Genomic DNA, 24,866 nt, shown 5'->3' with positions numbered 1-24,866 from the left:
CAAGTTGCAAGTGGCAACACCACACCATTTTCGGCTGCAACACTAAGCCCATACCAGAGAACTCACAAATTATGTTCTCTGTCGATACTTGGTGTGCGTAAACAAGTTAAGCGCGCACGTTCGCTTGGCATCATGCTGCGAAGAGGTTTGATCGCGGTGTTCGATTCGAACCGATAGTTCGCATCGGCTCGGGTTGGCGCTGGCATGTTAGTCAGTGTCGGCAATGTTGCCAACGAATATCGTGTAATTCGATCGGTCGGATAGTATATGGTCGCGTATTGGAAATTTCAACCAGATATAACTTCGTTATTATTGTGTCGAAAGTATAGCGACGAACGAATTCTAATTGTAAGATAAGAAGGTTTTGTGGACAAAAAAAAAAACAATTAACGACTTCTTTGTAAAGTGCGAATATATGCAAACGATAGTTGGGATTGTATAGCAGTAATAAGCTAGTATGTGATAATACCAAATACAAGCGTGAGCAGCGGAATTAAAAGACGAATTCATTGTTGTAGCGAAATAAAAGACTTAATTTTGTTGTTTGTGTTGAAGTTTTTGAAAAGCAATAAAGTCAAAGTTAAGTGAAACTACATGCTGTACTGAGCAGTTTGAGACGTGTATTTGGAAAAGTGAACAGTGAACAAAAAAAAATTTGGAAATTAAACAAATGCAAAGTAGTAAATAAATAAATGAGCAAAGAGTGTGAGCTACATATTTGTGACTGGTGACGAAATTGCGAGGCGTACAAACGGGAAAAGTGCGTTCCGCTTATGGAAAAACTAAATTTGTTTGTTGTTTGCATTTTACTTTTGTAATACAGAGAATAATAAAATATTATTTCGTTTATGCTTTTCCAAATAAATTGTTTCTGCAGGAAAAAAGGCAACGAAAGCGACAAAATAAAAACAAAGAAAACGTTGCTATAGCAAAATTGTGGAAAACTCATACTTCGAGCCGAGCGGAGCGTACGAACGTTTGTTTGTTTTGCTTTTGGAATGACGCGCGAAAAGTGAACTGCGCGTGACGAGCGACAACCAAACCAATTCGATAACGGTGAGCGGTGCGGGAGAAACTTTAGACGTGTGTGTTTATGAGTGGTGTGAACACAGGAAAAAATAAGTAAATAAAAATAAACTAGAACGTAAACGTGCCATACCGCAACAATCTCGCGCTGTCATTCACAAAAAGTGAGGAATATTTAAACTCGTTCCATATTTCTTAAATGGGATGATTAAATGTTTTCTACCTAATTAAGAGTGACATTTATGCAACATATGTCCGTTGAAAAATAGAAAGAATGCTGATTTAAAAAAATAATAATAAAAAAATTGTAAGTCAAAAAGTGATCAAATTCGAAAAAACAGTGCTCTTAAAAATTGTTTGAAAAAAGTTAAATAAAAAATAAAAATTTAATTCAAAGCAGTTAAATATTTTGGTTATAATTAAAGGAAATATTCTGTAATGAATTTGTTGTTGCCAAAACAAAAAACCACAAATAAATAATAAAATTTAAGTTAATAAAATATATTGCGTTGCTGAAATTGAAGGCGAATATTTAGCTCAATGTATATACATATTTAACGAAAATAGTTAAAATTATACGTAAAGAAAAATACAGTGTCATAAAAAAATTTAGCATACATGTGCAAGCTTTGACGACAATTTTGTATTGATAATATATACCAAACGCGATTGCAGAAACCTGGAAGGTGAGCGCCATCTTAAGAGCATTTATTGATTAACGTAATTTACACCCCTGTCCATCAGTCCCTTTTAGAACAGTTTTAACTGTATGAAATATCTGTACTTTACTTCGAAGAAAAAGTTTGACTTGTCCAGCAAATTTTTATCAAATGAACTATGTTACCAATAATACTATAAATAATTATTCAAAATATTTAGAGAGCTTCATTTGTTAAGCCTCACTTAATTTTAGTCCTAATAAAATTAACCATAAAACGTTATTGGTGTTCACTTTAAATATGTCTCTGAAAAATCCAATCAGCTGTTTTCCTCAATTGAACAGCCCGACATACAGTAACCGGTTATTCCACATATGTGTGTATATATGTATGTACACATGTATTTGTTTAGCATTCATTATTCTATTTATCTATCTATTTATCTACCTACCTACACAGTGTGTGCTCGTCAATTTGCTCTGATAACCCAATTATGGGTGTGACATAATGACGACCACGAAACTGGAATGCCAACGACACAATTAGTCGAACGAAATTATTGGAGATTGCAAAGGTATTTGTTGTCCGAAGATCAGCGAACAAAGAAAAATAATTATTTGTTAAAATATGCATATCATGTACATATGTACACATGTGATATCCACAAAATGCTTTTAATTTGCAGGGAAATGTTAACACATACACATGTTTAAATGTATGTATGTATATGTGTAAATCGGAAAAATTTAAAAGTGGTTTCAAAGCAACTTTATTACATCTGTACTATACATACGAGTACATATGTATGTATGCATGTGTACCTATGTATTGTACAATATTTATTATGGATAATGCTATTGTGAGTTGTGTGGCGATTACCGATTGCTGTTTTACTGTGTCGCCAACGTCGCGACGTGGGTCATCAATTGTCATTTCCTGTGCTGACTTGTATCGCCATTTTTGCATAAACATTTATTTACTTACAAATTGTCACTTATTCTGACACTCTCCCCAGTAAGTCCGTTCAACGGTGCGCTCTCCCGCACTCTGCGTCTATTTCCTGTCTAGTTTTTTTATTGTAGTCTCCTATTTATAATTTTACTCTGTCTCGATATCTAGCTGGTCGGTTATTTGACTGCGCCGTTGCTTCTAGTAAAAAGTGTTCAAGTCTATTTGTTCGTATGTAAGTGCGTAGCTTTATTAGCCTCCGTTTGCGCTCGTGTGACGCATACTTTAGTACAAATTTCGAGTGCGGGAAACAGCCGCGTCCGTTTTACAGTTTTTTACATGAAAGTATAGCCAATCGGCAGTATGCATGTATGAATGCGTAGTTTATAAGCGAGAACACGATGTGCGGGTGCTACCAGCAAACGCTCGGTCAGTCGCACTTAAGCAGCACTCGTACATGTGCCAGCTATTCACTAAATAACCGGTTATACCAACTCTGTCTGTCTATCAGTCAGTCATTTATTCCTGCACCCACCATTGCAATCGACGATCGATTCACGTCATACATTTTCTTATAGTCAATGCCTTTTTGTTCTTTCTTTGCGCTGCTTTGTCTCGCCTGTCTTCTTCTGTTTTACTTAATTTCGGAAACATACATATATATGTAAATATAAGTTTTTATCCATAACTTAACTTTTATAAAGCCCGCACTTATATATTTCGAATGAAAATTTGAAGTTGGATCAAAAAACATGTTTTCATCTCTTTGGCAAGCAACTTTTGCGGTAAAAAATTCGTTTGGGATTCCAAAAATAGGAATGGAAATAAATAAAACAAATTTAAGTTAGACATTTTGTAACTTGAGAGCACCTGAATAAATTTTGACTTGCTGAATTTTTCTCCGTCTTGAATATTCAAATATACGTATTTATGACTTTCGTAGTTAAGTTCCTTTTAGGCAACAAACAAAACGTGTTTGTGGAGTGATCTGGGAGAACACCACTTTCATTTTCATTTAAACAAATTTAAATGATAAAATTTGATATTTTATATTGAAAACATTGTTGTAGTTCAATTAATTTAATCCGTAGTCATATAGGCTTTTTGAAACTGAGGAAATCCGCAGTATTGAAATTGAAAAATATAATTATAATAATTAAAAGGAAAGGAATGTCATATATTATAATTTGTCTCAAGCCATTAACTAGTACAATTATCTATACTTGAGTACATAAGTGAATTCTCCGATACTTAATATCCATATCTTAGCCACATATTTTTTATCCAGTATTCTTCCTAATTAATTCTTAGTCGTTGACCAGTACACATACATGAAAACGTACAACAAAACTTAGTGAAAAACAAGACCAAACGCTAACTTTGCGTTGCACGGTAGCTACCCTTTACAAATGCAAAAGATTCGTTATAAGAACTTGATTTTGATCGGTAAGTTTGTATGAAAGCTATATGCTATAGTGCCCCGATCTGAAAATTTTTTTCGGATATTGCACCGTTGCCTTGGCCTATAATTCATGTCAAATTTTGTGAAGATACAACTCAAATAACAAAGTTTTTCATCAAATGAAAAATTTTCCATACAATTTATTGATTTGGATCGTTCAGTTTGTATAGCAGCTATATACTATAGTGATCCGATCTGAAAAAGTTCTTCGAAAATTGTACCATTCCCTTAGCCAATAACCCATGCTACTTTGATTCCGATTCGTTCAGCTAGTGGCAGTTACATATTGTAGATACATATTATATATATGTATATGTTCTTGACGAAAAATGGACATGTGCAAAATTTCAGATCGATATCTCAAAAGCTGAGGAACTAGTTCGCGTACATACAGACATGCTGATCATTTATATATAATATGTATATATTTTATAGGGTCGCCCACGTTTTCTTCTGGGTGTTACAAACATCGTGGAAAACTTTATTTACCCAGGGTATAATTACGAAATTACAACAATCTTTGATATATTGCATCTGTATGAACAACGGAATGCTTTCTTAGATCACAAGCTACTCAGTTCAACAAAGGCTCTATTTATACGCACGCGTGCATACACAAGTACTCATATGCGTGTATTTATCTGCTTAGAGAACGGTGTACTATCATATCAAACAGATCAAATCAAGGTACGAGTGATCGATTGGGGCAATCACAGCTTCCTGCCACATTCCACTGCGGGAACACTAGAGCATTTTGCTACTCCAGTTGCACATCGGTACGCGTGTGTGTATCCATAAGTATGTAAGATGATTCAAGTGGATGTATACACACACACACACACCCTTTTATGAGCCCCAGCTTTGAATTTTAAAGTTTAGAATACGCCCCAGTTCTTGGCAGCATGTGTGTAACGGTATGGAATTTTAAATTATCTGCTTTTATGAAAATGAAAATAGCCATAAACAAATAGGCATACGTGTATTTGTTTGTAGGTTGGAAGATATACGAGTAAACAGTGCAAGCTGCACGCACACGGCGGATGTGCCACACGCAATGGGCTCGCACATGTGTGCATTCATAGACATATGAAGTAATACATTGCTTGCAAAAGCCCGAACGACGCACAAGCAAGACGAAAAGGAAGCGAGATAACTCCAAAATATTTAAATGTAAACAAAGTGTGGATGCGTGTTGCGTGTGTACCAATTGCACTATCACCACTTTTACGCCTATTCGTTCTATGAATTTTCTAATGATGCAAGACACCCGAGATACGAGCGGAGATAGTGCAGATAACAATTGGTGGATGAATCGAGCGAATTGTGTTAGTCAACGACGGTATGCGGCGCTCAGGTTCTACTGTGTTGGCGCTGAAAACTGCTGCCACCTGGCTTGATTGCGTGTCACGTATGAGGGCGTGGTAGTTAGGCAGCGGAGGATTTGTGATGCCCAAATGTTTTTAAAACAGCTGTCTTCGATCCGACATTTCTCTGCTCGATATCTTTGCAAGTTGCTCTCTTGTCAAAACAATTATCGACAACAAAGTTATTGAGTTATAAATTTTTTTTTCTCACAAAGATTATGCAAATGACAAATAAAAATTAAACATTATTTTTGCTCTTTGAGTTTAAAATAATAGTAAACCTTTTTTGACACGGAAAAAATAATTGCTCAACCGAAAAAAAAATCGTAACACCATTTCGCTTACGTCAGGGCATCGCAAATGTTACTTGTTTATTATCTATCTATCTATTTATCTCGTATAGTTTGTTCGATTGTTCTCAAGCTTGATGAATCGAAGACAGCTAATGTTACACACACATTTGATTACAACTGCATCATAATCTGGGATGCGTCATCTAACAGTTCTACACCTATGATCCCTAATACATTGACTAATACATATTTCATACATACATACATGTGTGCGTGTATTGGCAAATGAGGCGGTTATTAAGTATTATTACAAACTTGTTTCGTACTTTTAATTTCTTTGCACTTTATTGCCTGCAGTCGCCATCATTTGGCGGTGGTAATTACGAATCGTTAAAAAATATTATTATGTATGAAAAAACCCCGAATACCAGAAAAAGCTGTAAACGCCCACAATAAACACGCTTTGACATGATATAAAATTGCTATAAAAATTTATATCCAAACCTGCAAATTTATTACCTTGGTGTGTGAAAAATAACATATTTTCGTCAACGAGTGCTGCCATTCGTTCATTTGTGTCGAAAACAGCGACAATAAACGAAAAGGACAATTAAGTAGCATAATAAAGTAATTAACAAGTGTAGATCGAACGCTGATTTACTCAAAGCAAATAAGAAAACACAAGTGTTTCTGTTTTTCCTTTTTTATTCGAATCGATAATTGTTAATTTATTTTTAGAAATGCATTTAGTTTTGTTTCAAAAGTGGAAAGCATGGTTCTTCTCATGTCAGAATGGCTAACAGAACCGTCGAAAATTAATAGAAATTCATCTAAAGTAATTATGAATAGCGTATCTTTCTAATTTAAGTCTCTTTAAACATTTTTTTCTACGCTTTTATATGCTCAATATGATATTTAGCAGCGATCAAAGCCTTTATTTGAAAAAAAACTTTCTTGGTGAAACGAAGCAAAATAGTTGAAGTAGTAATTAAGTCGGCAAAAACAGCTATCAACGGGTCAGTACATCTCGACTTTCCGACTAGTGTTTTGTAGGAAAATGTTTGTTAAATGTTCAGTATGAACGTTTGTTTTTATCAAATGTTTTTTTATTTAAGATCATTCAAATGGCTTCCACGACTTCTTTTGCAGGAACGAATTCGATGAGCCCAATTTTCGAATACTTTTTCCACTAAATCAAGACATACGAATGAAAAGCACTTTCGATATTGTCTTCTAAAGCTTGAAGAGAGTCGGGTTAATTGCTAAAGCCCAATGACTTCAACTAACCCCACAAGAAGTAGTCTAATGCTGTTTAATCACAACTTCTTGGAGGCCATTCAATGTCACAATTTCTTGAATTTATCGAATCTCCAAACTTCGCAATAATTCGGTTGTTGCACGTGCTGTGTGGCACTTAGCGCCGTCTTGTTTGAACCAGATGTTGTCAAGATCAACTTCTTCCAATTGCGGCCATAAAAAGTTGGTTATCATCGATCTACACCGCGTTTCATTGACAGTAACGGTGTCATCAGCTTCATTTCGAAAGAAGTACGGAGCAATGATTCCACCAGTCCAAAAACCACATCAAACTATAAATTTAGGCGAATATAATGGTTGTTCATGAATAATTTGTGGACTTTCTTTGCACTATAATTGACAGTTTTGTCTATTTACCGCACCACTCAAATGAAAGTGAGCCTTATCGGAGAAGATGACTTTTTTAAAATAATCGTTATCGTTTTCCAGTTGTTTCAAGACAAAATCAGCAAATTCACGACGTTTACGGTGATCCAATGGCTTCAGTTCTGAAGTAAAAATAATTTTATACGGATGCAAGCCCAAATCCTTTTCCAAAATCCAACAACAATTCGACGAATAGTTAACATATGTAGAAAATTATAACGACCATAAAATGGATCAATGGAGAACGATTATTTTAATAATAAAATTGAGTAATTTTTAAACGTTGTTCTTGAGTATATCTTTACACGATGAAATTGTAAATATTATTGAATACAACGAAAAAAATTACAGATCTTGATATATTGGAAATGACCGAAACGACACTTAGAAATCATATCATCCCTATTGGAAAACCCGATATAAATATGTGTGTGTATATGTAAGTATTAATGTATTGATATTATTATACTTAAAAAAGGTCAACTCGGTGAACTTTGCACTGTCTAATACAAAAAATGAGTGGGACAACGCTATTCTGCTATTCGGGAGGCAAATACACCTTATCATAAAAATCCATCTAGTCGTTCTTGAGTTATCAATGATGTAACTAAACTGACTTTGTTTTATTAATATATATTATTAAGGTAATTTGAAAATAACAATATTTTTATACCCTGAATAGTGTATATTAAGTTTGCCACGAAGTTTGTAACACCCAAAAGAAAACATCGGAGATCCTATAAAATATATGTATAACTATATAAATGATCAATGAGCATGACGAGGAGAGTTGATTTAGCCATGTCCGTATGTCTGTATATATGCGAACTAGTTATTCAGTTTTCGAGACATCGATCTAAAATTTTGCACACATCGTTTTCCTTCCATGAAGCTACTCATTTGCCCGTCATCAGACCAGTATAGCATATAGCTGCCATACAAACTAAACGATCATGGTTGCCATGAATTATTATCCAAAACAATGGTATTGTACGAAATTGTTCAGATCGGATCACTGAAGCATATAGCTGCCAAACAAACTGAACGATCAAGAATAACTGTTTTGTTTTTCATATATTATAGTATTTATGCATTGATCATTGACCTAAGTTATTCTTAAATAAATGGCGTGCACGCTTTTAGAAAACCTAACTTAAAAGTACAATAATTTAAATTATAATAAAAAAACACTGCCTTCTGATTTAGTTTTCACTTAAATAAAATTTCTGAGTAGACGGTTGTATGGGAGTTATATTTTATAGTTGCCCGATTTTCTTTATTTTCACTATAATTTTTGAGTATGGGTAGTGGAAGACAATTTTACACTTACATGCTCCTAGCTTTTTACTTATGAGCAGTCTACGGAAAACAAAAATCTGAACAATCGACAGTATGAGAAATATATATAATAGTTGTCCGATCTGACCGATTCTCACAAATGATCAATAAAATATGACATCAAAATGCACCTATGTATTAAATTTCCTTGGGATATCTCAGAAGATGACGAACAAATTATTATAAACCCTAAAAGATAAACTTCGCATTAACAAACGCTGGCTCGAAATCGTTTTTTGATCCATAGTTTCTTAGGCGTAATTATTCAGAATGATCTGTAGAATATTTTCCGCATATGCTATTTTCCGGATTTTGGCTCCCTGCAAATGACCCGCTCTAATGTGTATACATATCTACAAGCAAATATATGTTTGTGTAGTTGAATTTTCATTCAGAAGTATTATTCATATTGTGTCTCAACCTAATCTCTCAGCAGCACGACCGTAATGTCCACGACGTGTATATGAGACTGTTCGTATGTATATATAATCGTTTTCGCTAATGGATTTCTCGTTGAATTTTCAATTGGTTACGCGTTGAGTCAACCTTGGTGTGCCACACACAAATGACATTCTAAAAAATGAAATATGTATATATACACAATTTTAATGCTCTTACGGTAATCATGTAAACACATATATACATATGTTTTCAATATCTTTTTCCCAGCTATTCCTCACAATGTTAACATTCGTCGCTTCGTTCACTGCGACTTCTAAATGTGTTTTCTGTTACATTCTTATTCTACTTTGACTTTCCATTGCTAGTTTTTCCAACTTTACGTTTTCTATTCGAGTTTCTAATGTTGGTTGCACCTCAAACATTCCCAGTAGAAAATTTTGAGCCTTTAACACTGCTATTATTCTAGAGAGCGTAATTCTCGGATCTTTCAAAGCAGTTGTACTTAAAACAAGACCAAGAACTGTCGGAAAGGTAGTTTTGTTAAGTTTTAATTAATTTTGTGACAGTAATTCCTAATGCAATTAGGAAAACTGAGAAGACAACATAAGTTTTGCTGATTTTCGGGCTTGTTTTCAAAAATATAGATCGTCGTTTCCTTTTTCATTTGTTGCTACTTTTAACTTTTTCCAGTAGGGCGTCTCAGCAAAGAGACGTGCCTTCATTTGATTCTCTACAATTCTCCATTACTTGCTCATTTTCATTGTTCTGTGTTTTTGTTCTCGTGTTTACTTGGGAGTTTATTAGACCTACTTGAAGTCGACACATGTAATTCAATTGCTGTGAGCCACATATTTAGTTGCAATCATTGACGCACTTACATACTGCGGTACGAATACGAGCACATTCGTATTTATATATACGTATGTATATGCAGTGTGAAATTACTGGCAACAACTGAGTTTTCCCGAGCGCTTGATAATTTTTATCACTTCTTGGAAGTAGTTAAAACTGCAGTTACTCCATACTTCTAACTTTTGGCAAATGGTCTTTTTATAACTACGTCATTAAAATTTGACTTATTTTGATAACAAAATTACAACCATACAATTGGCAAAACCAAATTATCGATTTATCAACTAGCTAAGAAGAAAAATTGAAAGAGCTGAGCCTCGCACCACAATTCTGATCTGTTAATACCGCTATTATGAAAGGCGGCTAGTGTATATCTAGAGCTATAGCTACTACAAGTATATCAGAATTGCCTATGGCTGACTGAGCAGCAGACTAGAAAATGCAGAAAGCATCTTTAAGTTTACATATTTAAGATTTTTAAACTACCATAATTACTCCAAAACTTACTTTGAGATCTTTAGGGAGAGCTCTCAATGTTCATACGTTTTATTAATTTCCCTTCAGACCGTTTTGTTATATACATATTAATAATAAATTATTATACATACATATATTATTAATTGCATTTTATGAATGCATCTTCCGTTATCTTTCCATATGTAGTCAACGCGATTACATATTTTTCCTAATTCGGGTTGAAATTTGACTGAGTTCACTTTATTTACTTAAAAACATATTGAGACACATTGCGGAAACCCGGAAATCCTTGTAAATATTGTAGTTCAACTCACTTGTAAATTACAATGTACTTTCAAAATATTTCAATAATTTATTGTACCTATATAGTAAGCTTTTTTAACATTTCAAATTCCTTTGCATATTTACTAGGCCATACATGATGGATTTTCCAGCAAACAAGAAAGTCATTGGCCGCCGTTCGTTTAACGATCTCCGATATTTTGACAACCTCATTCCGTGGCTCATAAACTTGTTGTTGTGTGTCGTATGGTATGTGTGTGTTGTGGTTTTCGTTTTTATTCACATTTTCCTTCATTGTTGTTAGCGACTTTGTACTTGCACTTTCCAATGGAGAAGTCATAAAGCAGCATGTGGCATGGAGCATTACAGCATTTCGTAGCTGCCAGTCAACTTACTGTAGTTTTAAACATTTTCATTGAGTACCAAGTACTCTGTAGGAAAATGAGGCAGCAAGAAATGATTAAATTTTTCGTCAGAATGGGTGGGCAGTATATTGTTGAAAAAAACGATTGCTTATTTATATTATATTTACTACAAGAAATTAGATACAAGAAACAATTCTGAATCTGAAAGGGCAATATTTTTGCCTTGCATCATTATCACTCAAGCTTACTTCGGAGTGTTTAGGCTTAGCCGATTTTGAAAACGTGTAATTACTTTCAACGAGCCATAACACGTTTTTTTCAGTGTTCAAAATAGTTAGGTTAAATGTTTCTGACCTTAAAAGGCTTTGTGGTTGAACATGCAATGGATTGAAAAATAAGAATGATTACTTTTTGTTTCAGTGGAAAACAATAAACATTCAGAACACACAAATTAGCTCAGTTTTTTATTTGTTTTGCTTCCCGAAGCTATCTTAAAGTTGTTTTACTTGAGGCATGACAACTTAATGCTTCAATCGCATTCGAGTATAAGCAATGCTGCTACTACGCGTTGACACTGGCTTAGTAGCTGTTCGGTTGGATTTTAGCCACGTTTTTTAAGACTTTGTTTCTGACAGCTGCTCTTCAATAGCTTTCGCTTAATGGACGGAAAATGCGCTTGAGTGATCGTAAAAATGAGACTTCCTCTCGTTTAATATAATTTTATTTATTTTACTTTTTTACTTTTATTTGCTTCTTCTTCTCGCTGCAATACCTCAATGGGAATTGGGTCGAGTCAACGAAAGTCTCAGCGAAGTACAGAAATGCTTTCCGCCTAATTATTACGGTGCAGTGGGACAGTCTTATAAGCGGCTAACTGTCGGCGAATGACCTGCAATCGGTAAACATTAGCTGATGAGATGATTGAGGCCTTTAATTACCTTTGGTGGGCCAGCAAATTCTCTTCTCACATTTCTTCAATTTCTATTGTAATTTTTTGGTTATATTAACTAACAAATTATTTAAAAAAACTAATTTGAATGTTGAGACAATATTTGGATAGAACAGTACCCGTTTATCAATCGGCTTCGCTTTGTAAATAAAAAAAAAGAAAGAATATATATATATTTTTTTTATTTCTATATTTTTATACTCTTGCAACATGTTGCTACGGTTGTATGTATCACCTAAAAATAATCGAGTTAGATAAAGGGTTATACTTGTATATACATAAATGATGTAGGATTATGACAGGAATTGAAATCCAATTGACTGTCCGTCCGTCTGTCAGTCTGTGCAAATGATAACTTGAGTAAAAATTAGGATAACTTATCGAACACCTGGCAAAAAAGTAAATACGAGTGGCGTAATCGGACCACTGCCATTATCCTATGCCATTCAAGCTAGCTAGCTTCAAGAGTATAGTATGTTCGGTTACACCCGAACTTAGCTCTTCCTTACTTGTTCTATTTATTTCTATATTTCTACATGTTATTATTTCATATGTATTTCCTTTTCATACATTTTATTCCACAATCGATTGCTCACGCTCGTATTTTTAGCTCGTTGCAAGTAGTTTGATTGATGCCTAGTGGAATATGTTTTTAAAATAAATATCCATGCATATATACATATAAATTGCGAATAAAATTATTTGATAGACATGCACATTTTTAATATTTCATTCGCCCTAGGTATGTATATGTGTATGCAGTTAGGTATTTGTTTATCAGCAACAACGTTATTGACGCATCTTCATATTCATATATTATATTACACAATGGCTATTTTTATAACAAATTAATTTGTGCACTTATTTTTAATTGGGCTCCATAAAGACCTCTACACATACAATACAGTTCTGTATTATCATTATTATGTAGAATCGTAGCCACAAATTGACTCGGGTATATTTAATCACAAAAATCAAAACCATTCAATTTTTAATTTATTTTTGATAAAAATTTCACACAACGATTTATCCATTAGCTGTGGCCGCAAATGCGCAAAATTACAAATCACCGTAATTTCATGGTCGAAACGATACAATAAAATGAACGATAGAAAAATGTAATCACCAATGTCCGCCATGACTTCATGTCATTGTGTAGCGTAATCACCGCCACTTGTTCCGCTAGTTTTTATTTACATTCTATTTTTCTGCGTTCCAACGGCCACCGCAAATAAACTATAGTTTCACATTTTGATTTCATTTGGCTCAAGCAAAAACCAGTGAATAAATGTAGTGTAGTGCGCAAAAAACACCGCAAAATAGCAATGATTGTACTAAAGCCGAGAGCGGTCAAATAATTATGTTTCGCACGGGCATTATCTCTTTTAAGCTGCACGGCCGAACCACGACCGATCATCCGCCCTCTCGCCTGTCGAATTTTCATTTCCGACGATTGTGTGTAATTGCACAGTGTTTCGAGTTCACCTTAGTCGGCTTTAGAAAATTGCGCGCAAATTATTTGTAATTTTCAACAAATGTGGTGTAGATGTCGCGCGCGCGCACATACAAACGACAATAGAGCGATTACAAGCAGTCAGAGCAGGGTGTCGAAGCAGTGCGATGCAAAGCATTTACAAAGAAGAAGGAGCGTGAAGCAACAATTGATTTCGGTTTTCGCCCATTTTCCCGTTTGCTTCTTGATTGCACAGCTTTGTTGGCGTTGCGGCGGCAGGAAGTGCCAAATCACCTGCTTCGCATACGTAAAGTGGCAAATTAAGCCATGACAATGTGTCAGCGAAAACAATAATAATTGAGCTTATGTAATTAACTAAGCACATTGGCCGATTATTTGGCGCGATAATGTGACAGTGAGAAAAAAACAGGTCTACTATTTGATAAAACTTTTCATTAGTCTGCTCTGCTGGGACGACATTTGAGTGCCGTAATGGCCTCCAAAAGATGTATTTAATTGAAATAAGCTTGAAAAGCGCTTAATGACTTTCATTGTTTTCGTTTTTGGTTAAACTATTAATTGAGAGCTCCTACGCGTTGCCGTTTGGCGTTGAAAACGCTAAATTTTCTTAGCTAAATGAACCACTGCTTTACTCATAATAAACTTCAATTTGTTTTTTTATTGCGCAACTTTCAATACAGTCGTCTACGTTTCAGGGTTTGGTGCTAACACCCACGCAGAAAACTTCGACAATTGGCACACTTATGCAGATGTATTTGTGTAACGGCTTCATCGCATACACTGATATATTTTTATACATATAGAGGTGTGTGAGAGTGTGGATGCGAGGCATGACCGCCCGCTGCATTTGTCATTACGTTTTCGGGCACAAAGTTGCCGCACAATGTTTCGCCCCACTCAGTTATAAATCACAGCTATGACAATATATGAACGTATGGTTAACAACCGTGATATTTATTGCCGCACTTTTATTCGCTATTACTTACAAATATTTAATGTTAATTCATGTATTTGACTGCATTTTGCATTTTAAGTGGACATGCATTGTGCTGTACACACATATACTCAGATAGAAGCTGTGGTTTTAGGTGCGATCATAGATATTCATATGGCGTCCGTAATTTTGATTGATGCCATTGCCTAAAGAAATTAACATTCCTCGATATGCGATAAATGACATAATCGAATGTCGGCGTTTAATTATTTTCATAACATAAGATATTGAGTACATTTATAGTAATTTCTCAGCTGTACGCATGGGCGATGATTTCTTTTCCATTCATTCCATTTCACGTTTTCTAAATACAAATATGGTTTTATAATGAATTTTGCCCTTTATTTATTTGTGGTTTAGCCTAAGATGTTTGTATGTAGTTTTGCGCGTTCACTTACTTCTCTAAAAGCTCAAGTCAATAACCATGCTAAAAACTTCAGGTACGAAATTTTCTGACCTGAATAATAATTCAAGCAGATCTTGATCTATGTTTAGGATTAATCGCAAAAACTAATCCTTGCCTATGTAGTATGCTAACATTTACAACTATTACGTAAACTGCTTAGCTAATCATAAACATTTCAATAAATGAAGTGCGTAACAGTTTTGTGATAATTCATTTAAAATATAAATTTGTTGCCTGAATATAATTTTTGTTACCGACTCCGTGAAACCTTTCTTAACTACCTTGCTTACATTGGATCAAACAAAGGAATGTTTCGAAGTAGATTGTCAGTTATGATAAAGGGTTGAAATGACGGAGTGGTAAGACATCTTCTTGAAATTATCTAGTGTTGTCTTATGGGTTGTGTAATTGACAGATTGGAGGCGCTAACATACGGGACAACTTTTCAGTTACTGATTTGTGTTAAACTTAATTGGTCAGCCTTAATTTATTTCGATTAATTCTTATTGACTATTTGTTTTTACAGTTTTCTCAATTAAACAATGAATTATTTTATTAAAATAAAACATTTGTAAATTTTAAATAGCTGAATTTAAAACTTTCTCTCTACAGTAAGCTGAAACCTTCTCTTATTGTTATTTAATTATTTTAATGTAATGTAAACTTTATTGCAAAAGGAATGTGGAAATGAAATAAATACTTGTAATCTTTTTTGACTTTCATTGCCACCATTTCAGTCCTGAAGTAGTTGAAAATAAAATGTCAAATTTTGCTTAGGACAACGTATGTACTATTCAACCTCTGGAATTTTCCATCAGGAATAAAAAATTTTGAATTTAATATAAAATTATAAACTGTTAATATTACACTTCAGGTGTTGAGAGGTTTCATCTTGCAATAAAAAATTAACGTCAACCTTCATAAAATAGTTTATTTTTGTACTTCTGTAGCCACAAGCAATAATTTCTTCCTCACAACTACACGTCAATGCGACGCTTGGTGTCTGCCGCGCGACACAGGCCGCATAAACAAGTTTTGTTTATGAATACAAATGTTTGTTCTTATTTTTCATTTAAAAGCAAAACTCTAAAAATTGTCAATAATTTTTCTATTTTCTGTGTATTACCCTAACCTATGTGAGGGCTGTACAATATATTGTTTTGATATTCTCTTTAAAATTTCTTTTAATATGCAAATTGCATACCTGTGTGGCCTAGACTTGCGCGAGGCCTTCCGAAATGTGTGCAAAGCGGCAAGTGCTCAGACGCGTTGGAGCATGCACATACAAGTGTGTTTGTGTATAAGTGAGTGCAAATTCTGCTAAACTGCCTTAATGTGACTTTAGAACAACAAAAACAATAGCAAAAACAAGCCACATACATTTATGTAATTATATATGGTTAACCACTTGCTGAATGCCTACTTATCTAGGAATTTTGTATGTAAATAGTAACGGATTTTCCAGAGGACATTGTACTCTCGGCTCAGCCGTGCAACCCACTGCCAGCACACGATATCTCATATTTGAGTAGCTGATGCCGCTGGAATAAATAAAACCGCAAAAAATTAACTCGCACACTTGATTCGTTATGCATTTTAGCTTGTGCAAATATGCGTCTGTGTGCATGTTAAAGACTCTATCGTCATGGCAGTCGCGCATGCGCTATGCATTTACGTTTCTAATGGTGTTGTGTCGCAAGATAAGCACTATAAACTTGTGAGGGCATGTGGTTTTGACGTCGCGTAGGTGGCATTTTGGAATGTACGACCAGTCAAAGCTCTCTGTGCTCTTAATTACAAGTAAAGTTATAAGAATCTCAATTCTATTTGAGGTGTTCTTAGTGTAAAATGACTAAAATGGCAACTTGTGGCCTTTAGCTTCCTATCTGCCTTGAATAATTGTAATGAGTAGTGTGTTTTGGCCACCTGATAGCTATATACTAATCTATAACTTGGATGAAGCGGTTTACTTTATAAAAAAAAAATAAGATACAATTTATTATATATATAACTATACGATGAAAATTACAAATGAAAGATTGTGTTATATTCGATGAACTCACACAAAATTTTTTAAAAATTTGCTTAAAAACCTGTTTAACCTTCATTTTGTGACCGCTTTAGATATATATAAAATGGTTTTTAGTGTTGTTTTTATTTTGAAAATTAACCAATAGAAGAATATTCTATTGATATTTGATATTCTCTGAATTCAGATAAACACATTTTGGTATGCTATACTCTTTGTTTTAGTTATTAAAGATTATATATACCAAAGGGAACTTATTAGTTTCATAATTTATTCTTATTTTCATATCTTTTCTATTCTCTTTTGTTTTTAAGGAAATAAACATTTTACCGAATTCAATGCTTTCCGAGTGCAAATTTGAAACTCAATTGGGTAACCAGTCGTATAGATATGGTATGAAACAAAATGACGAGCTGGCCAACACGACCGCGGCCGAGAGCACAGTCTCCGTTAGCTGCGCAGAACCTGCTTATTTAAAGGCTACTTGAAGCTATTAATGGCAGAGGAACACCTGAGACCATGGAACAACACCAAATGGGCTGGTGAAAATAGGTTAAAGGCCAAAAGGTTTATACTCTTAAGAAACTCACCCTTTGATTATTGAAGCCATTGCATTCCAATGCTCCAATTTAGAAAGAAGTTGAAAACTTAAGGTGGGTAAAGAGTTTTTGAATGCTGCATAATTGGGATTCATGTAGGAGTACAATGATTATCCAATGACATTCGTTGACACCGGGTTTTACTCCATTGTATTAAAGATTTTCAGTTTTTAGACTTGACCATATAGTATTTTCTATCGTTGCTTATTAGTCGAAGCTAAACTTTTATTAAATCTCACAACTCATTTGTTTGTCTTTTTTTACGCCCTTTAACTATTTCGTGCTGATTAACCTTGTACTAGAATTGACTAAACCGCATGCATGGAAGGGTATATATTCAGCAATTTTTTTCAGCTTTCAGGCTGTCTTCTAGTTAATATATGCTGCTCACTACTAAATTTAGCTAACACTTCGTTATCTAAATGAGCCGCCATAAGTTCTATGCAAACATATCATAAATCTTAATTTTATCAAAACACTCACATCGCACGTACTCACTCCATTCAGATTTACATACATACACAACACTGTACGCAGCGTTTTATGTTGGCTTTCAATGAATATTTGTCAACAGCAGCGCTGCGAAATTTACGAAGTTCATGCCCTTTGCTTGACGCTTAAATCGACGTACATTCGTAGCGCTCTGAGTCATTGCCATATTTAGTAAATGAGCATGCGCAGAATAAAAAATTAATAAAATAAACATAACAACAAAAATATAATGTTCATTGTGTTACTCGCATCGATTTACCTTGAACGCCGAATGACTCGTGCGGGTTGACTGGTCCGCCAGATAAGCTGGAGGTACTCTGCTGGCATACAGTGTGCTAACTATGTTAGCTAATTGTGTTTTCTATAGCGCAATTAAGCAGTCGCGCCCCTTCGCAGCCGCTGCTGCCTTCATCTTACCATTATTGTGCCGCCTAACCTCACTTTAGCCCACCTAACCTTACCTTGAGAGATTTCAATTATCAGCTTAGGTCTGAATGAGTTGAATGAGTTGCGCGCTGGTTGTTGCATTGGCGCCTGAGTTTTGATAATAAAATACAGGGTGGCTCACGAATCGTGCTATAAAAAAAAACCGTAATAACTTTTTTACTGTATATGTAATCGACTTACTTTTGTTTTTATTTGACATATTATTATTTACATTTTTTAAAAATGAAGGCTTGGGATGTGAAAAGAGTGTTTGGATAATGTAGCGGTACCATGCTTTGCAGTCCGTCATTTTCGTCCAATGGGAATTCAGATTTAATTTTGGCGGCACACCCCGAGTAGATGGACCATGGATAGCAAGCGGTCATGGCAACGGATAATTCATGAGGACTTAAGCCTGTTTTCGTACAAAGTTCCAATAAAAGGCCGGTTAAACCCTCAAATTATTATCAATAAACTACACTTTCCGCTGGCCCCCAAGGTCACCTGACCTGACTGCACCAGATTTTTTGTTTTATGGGGTTATGTCAAGCAAGATGTGTACAAAACAAAACCCAGAAATCTGTGATTGAAGCAGTTCATTAAATCGATAATTGAGGCAATCCCGACTTCAACCCTTCAGGCCACAATGAATAACTGTCCAGTTTGATGTCGCATATGCGTGGCTGAGCATGGTCCAAGGTCCATAATTTTTAAAAATAATTAATTATATAAAATAAAATATAATTTGCTATACAATTAAAAGAAATAAATGTAATGCATTGATTAAAAAAAAAGTCAGCCACCCTGTATTTTTATGACACTAAAGCAAGATGTGAATGATGTGAATTAAGACAAAATACAAAAACGTATAGCATCGACACACACACATAAGTGCTAATATTAATATATTGTATTTTTTTAATTTAATAAAATTATTTTGTGTTGGTTTTTTTATTTTCGGCTTTTATATTGCTATTTATCAATTTTTTTTTTCATTTTTGGTTTTCTGGTTGTTCTGGAATTGATCTGTAGATAGTAATTGCATTAACAAAAGATATTATTTTATTTATTTTGTCCACCAGCTGCTGTGATGAGCTAAAAATTACGATTGGCAATCTCTCAACCATGCTGGAGAGTAATTGCTGATGTTTGCTTGTTTTTCTTCAGACATGTTTTTGCTGTTGAGAGATACTTTGTGAGTGAATAATAAAAAAAAATATATAAAACTATGCTAGACGTATTATCGTCGCATAAAATTAGACAAATCGTTTGCATTTGTGCACACCTACATGTCCCGACGAAGATATTCGACATTAGCGTCTTGCTATAGCAACACTAAGTAAGTCCGTTCCTGGTTCTGTGACAGCGTGTCCTTTGATGTTGCAGACGTCACTTTTAGTTCACCAACCAGCCGGTGAACTATTAAAAGTAAAATTAATATTAAAATACTAAGTGGACCGATGGTATCGGCGCATTTTAGCGTGAGCCTGTCGATAGTTTGGGAGGTCGCAGTCATTATTTCATTTTGCAAAAATAGGGGAAGCATTCAGTAAAAGCCAAACATGGATATGTTGTTGGCAAACCATTGCCGGTCGTTTCCCACTTAATTACTCTCTCAGTTTACTCAGAATATCACAAAAGCATGCAACAATGCAGGAAAATCTCCGATTCGGTCTTTTATGTATGACGTACTGTCATAACGCTAAAGAAAGTAATGTGCCACATGAAATAAAAAGTACACATACACATCTTGAGTATGCAATTGAATGTTACGTTTTTAAATAAAATAAAAAAAAGTGTATTTTCTTTTCGTGACCTATTAGGGTGTTTCTGTATGTGTTTATAACCGGTTCTCAATTTCATTTCGACAGGATTTTGTGCGTTTACTATCAGTAACATACTCATAACATGCATTATATTCATAAAAATTAAACCAAATCCCCCTCTTCTACAAGGTGGGTTCCAAAGTAAACAGGACTTTTAAAAAAAAGACAGAACAAATGGTTTTATCGGCAAAAGCAATTAATATTATTCAAAAAAGTCTCCTTCTGCTTTAATACAGCTTTTTGCACGGCTCAAAAGCATGTCGAACGAGTGTTTCAGCTCGTTGCCCGGTATGGCCGCCAGTATGCCGGTGCAAGCCTTTTGAGTGGCCTCCATGTCTGCATAACGCTTTCCTTTTATCGGCAAATGCATTTTTCCGAAAAGGTAAAAGTCGCACGGTGCCATATCAGGTGAATACGGGGAGAGGTTGATTGTTAAAATGTGATTTTTGGTCAAATAATTGGCCACAAGCGTCGATCGATGAGACGGCGCATTATCGTGCAACAAACGCCAACTTATATCTTCGCGATATTCGGGCCGAACACGTCGAATACGGCGCATCAAACGCTTCAAAACTCCAAGGTAGAATATTGCATTAACGTTTTGGCCGGGTGGAACTAATCTTTTGGACAATACCCTTGGAATGATATAAACAAATCAACATTGTCTTCACTTTTGACTTCTCCAGGCGCGATTTTTTGAGTTTCGGCTCGTCCAGCGCCTTCCATTCAGCAATCTGGCGTTTCGTTTCGGGATCATATTGAAAACACCACATATCATAGGCAATCATCACCATAAACTTGTTTCATTAATTGAAACGTTTCGGTAAAAGTTTTACCAATTATAAAACAAAATTTAATGTTGGTTCTTTGTTCGAAGTCCATTTTCGCACCGATGACAAAAACACACTGACACTTAAAACGCAATAACTTCACTTCCAATAAATGAAATGTCATGAAATTTCTACTGGAAGTCGATAAAGGATATCAGGTTCTAACGCACTAGTGGATATATAGATGGCGCCACTAGAGTTTACTTTGTTACATTTTTACTGTTTAATTTGGAACGCACCTTGTATATTCAATATTTATATATATACCAAGCGTTCTTTGATTCGTCGATTTAACCATGTCCGTCTGTCTGTCTGTGTATACGCAAACTAGTCCCTTAGTTTTTGAGATATCGCTCTGAAGTTTTTCATTTGTCGGAACCACCGATATTGGACCACTATATCATATACTTGCCACACAAACTGAACGTTTTGAATCAACTTCTTGTATTGCAAACGTTTTTATTTAAGAAGATATCTTCACGAAATTTGGCATAAATTATTGTCCAAGGCAGCGCTACAACATTTGATCATTTTTCAGATCGGACCATTATATCATATAGCTGCCATACAAAATGAATGCTCAAAATCAAGTTCTTGTATAGGAACATCTTTATTTTTTGCCGTTTGTGAAGGGTATTCTAGCTTCGGTAACACCGGAGTTAACGTTTTTTCTTGTTTTCAACTGCAAACTTCACAGCTGATAAGAGCTCGCTTGTATTACAACAATAGTTTACGCTTTTCTCCCAACATAATGTCTTACCATGTGTGTGTGTGTGTTTGTGAGTGAAGATACGTTTGCGTATACGTAAATTCACTTGCTTGGCTCTGCGCTGTCAGAAGCGAATTCATCAATTGCGTGCGGCATAGTGTGTTTACCAAATGATAAGTTGTTGTATTGTTATTGTTTTAACGCTACACGCTGCGTGTACATGTGGTATATATGACAAGTGTATAAATATTTATTTGTATATGCGTATGTAAGCGGTAGCTAATAGTGGTAGTTAGTAAGTTATATGGCGGCTGTTTGGGGATCATAGTTTCGCACTCGATGCGACCACAGGCAAGCACTCAGCAAAAGCAAACAGACGCTGCTAAAGTGCACTGACAGATAAGTGTTAAAGATAAGCTTCAGGAAAATATTAGTGGTTTGAAATATGAAACAAAAGCCTTGTTGAAGCGAATGTATTAAGTAAGAGGAGACAAAATTATGACTTATACTTAATCCGGATCTCGCTCTGGACAGATGGTGTTTTTTAACCAACGTTTAGGAGCTCACATGAGGACCACAGAATTAGTAATAGAATGCATGATGCCAGTGAAGTACCGACGCGTTTCCAGTCTGATGAAATTGACGTAAGCGTGCCCTTTCTTGAAAGTTCACCAGCTTTGACCAGTTTAAAATGGAGACTCTGCATGCAGCCCTGAAAACTCGCCATACTCAAAGAAAATCAAAATGTGACTCACCTGTAGCATTAATGTCCGACCTTCCCCAGACTGAGTGCTTCGAGTTTATGTCCGAGCAAATTGTAACGTTGGTCCAACTCTCCCACCTCTGGCGGTGGCCCATCTCATCAACCTGTTGATGACTACCTCGTTACTAAAATGTTGGTTAAAGAAAAACATTAAGTTCATATTGCACCAACAAACAAACTCTGGCTCTACCGAGATGTTGCTGATCCCCAGCCATGGCTCCAGGATTGGGAAAACTTCTGCTTCGTATCCTTCTAGACGAAGCAAGAGATTGGCAGAGGCCCCCCTTGCGTACTGGAGGTTAATAATTTCAAAATAGGTGCGCTGTCCATTGTCACTGTAGGAACTTCAAGAGCTCGTTCAGTGCATCCAACAAGGAAGTAATTGTCTGTGAGAAAATACAATATATAAAAACCACAAACAATAAAGTAAAATAATGCAGATACTTATTATCCATAACCCATCGAAAGTAAGGGTAAGCTTAACGGAACTAAATGACTAAAATACTGAATAAACTAAATATTATATTAAAGTAAATTACTTTGTGGACTGTTTGTCACTGTGCTACTGTATATGTATGTATGTAAGTATAGGTAAAATAAATAAGTGAGTTCTTAATAAATTTCCTATATTTGCACAGCGAATTTATTCATAATTTGGCATTTATGCCGCTTGTTATTGACATTTTCTGTTCTAACGTCTTCGAGTATTTGTAGTCTTGCGTTAATGAGCTATAATTATCTACATATGAATGTAAGTATAATATATATTGACGAGATACTGATCGACTAGCATTGGGTCATTATTGCTTGGTAAATATTGAACAAAGCAGAGCAGGGAAAAGCAAGCACGAAAAAATGGTGTTTACATTTATGAAAAAGAAATATATATTTGGAACTTAAAATAATATTATAATAATTAATAAGATTATAATGCAGTTGATTAGCATGTATTTTTTCTGCTCCTCAATGTGCGATATACATATGAGTATATATCATATATATAAATTTTTTTTTTGGTACTGATATAATAAAAATATTAAAGGATGGTTTGTTTCATTCTTTTAGCTATAATAGTAAATGCTGGAGATTACCTGATGTGTTAAAAAAAATCTGAAACGTATTTCTCAAACAAACAAAAGTCCTAAAGTGTATGAACATACTTGTATATGCATACATATTTACTCGCTTACGAGACAACCACTTTATAACTAGTATAAGGTATTCCATTTTCAGTCAATAACAAACTCAATATTTTTATACTCTCGCAACAACAATAATGAATGTTGAATTCTTTCGCAATATATTTATATTCTCGCAACCTCTTGCTACAGAGTATAATAGTTTTGTTTATCGAGTTAGATATAAAGTTATATATCCTATTCCTTACTTGTTACAGATAAATATGTTCGATTATTCATTTCTTGACATTTATTCAGCAATAAATTTGTCAACTGTAACCAACTATTGCGCTGAGTAATGTCAGAAGTATAGTATACTTGTATAAAAAAATGTATAGAGGGCAGTCAGTACATGTGCGAAACGGCACACATTCATTTGTCGGTTGTGAGAATTTCAGCAAGTATAAAATTAGAGCTTTTAATTGGCCACCAGAAGAGCCATTTAGGAGGCAAATTGAGCGAGTTCAAAAAGTAGCACTTATGTATGTATATGTATAGATTTTTAAAGAAACATATTTATCTATTTACATTTGTTTGCTTATTTTATAATTATATTTACCTTATTTATAAAATGTGTTGCTTAGCTGGCATAGAAGCGATATCGTTGAGGCATTGAGGGTATCAATAATGTTTCCCCAACTTGTAAAACAAGTTTTCTATTTAGAGAATTCATTTAGATTACCTCATTTGGCTGCTCTACACATATGAAAATACTTATTAGAGGAATTTGAACTAAACAAGCTTTAGATATATGCACATACATATATTCTCACAGATCATAAGTGACATGCAAATTATAAATAAAAATGAAATATACCACAACAACACTTTTTGAGCAGTAAAAAATCGTCGAAACAATTCATAATATAATGCATCAGCTCATTATCAATTTGCACACATATAAATTATTACGTTATTTCTCTAGAATGTTCTATTGTATATATTTTTTACTAATACTTATATAATATAATTTTAACTTGTTTTGAGGCTGAACATGACTTTTTTCTTTCTTTTCCAGGTGAGTCAAAATGTTTGATTTC

General features: G+C 34.6%; 1 protein-coding gene across 1 annotated transcript in view; it reads left to right on the top strand.

Annotated features, from left to right (window-relative positions):
* The first annotated feature begins 224 nt into the window (after window positions 1-224).
* The window catches only part of LOC118683889 (serine-rich adhesin for platelets), a 196,739-nt gene continuing 172,097 nt past the window's right edge, over window positions 225-24,866 (top strand). Inside the window, exon 1 of the mRNA XM_036378359.2 lies at window positions 225-1,712. The gene's annotated coding sequence lies outside the window, so the exon portion shown is untranslated. The remainder of the gene's footprint in view (window positions 1,713-24,866) is intronic.

This window comes from Bactrocera oleae, chromosome 2, assembly GCF_042242935.1.
Source record: "Bactrocera oleae isolate idBacOlea1 chromosome 2, idBacOlea1, whole genome shotgun sequence".
Lineage (NCBI taxonomy): Eukaryota > Metazoa > Arthropoda > Insecta > Diptera > Tephritidae > Bactrocera > Bactrocera oleae.
Note: the sequence above shows the minus strand (reverse complement) of the source record. Positions and strands in the feature narration are given on the sequence as shown.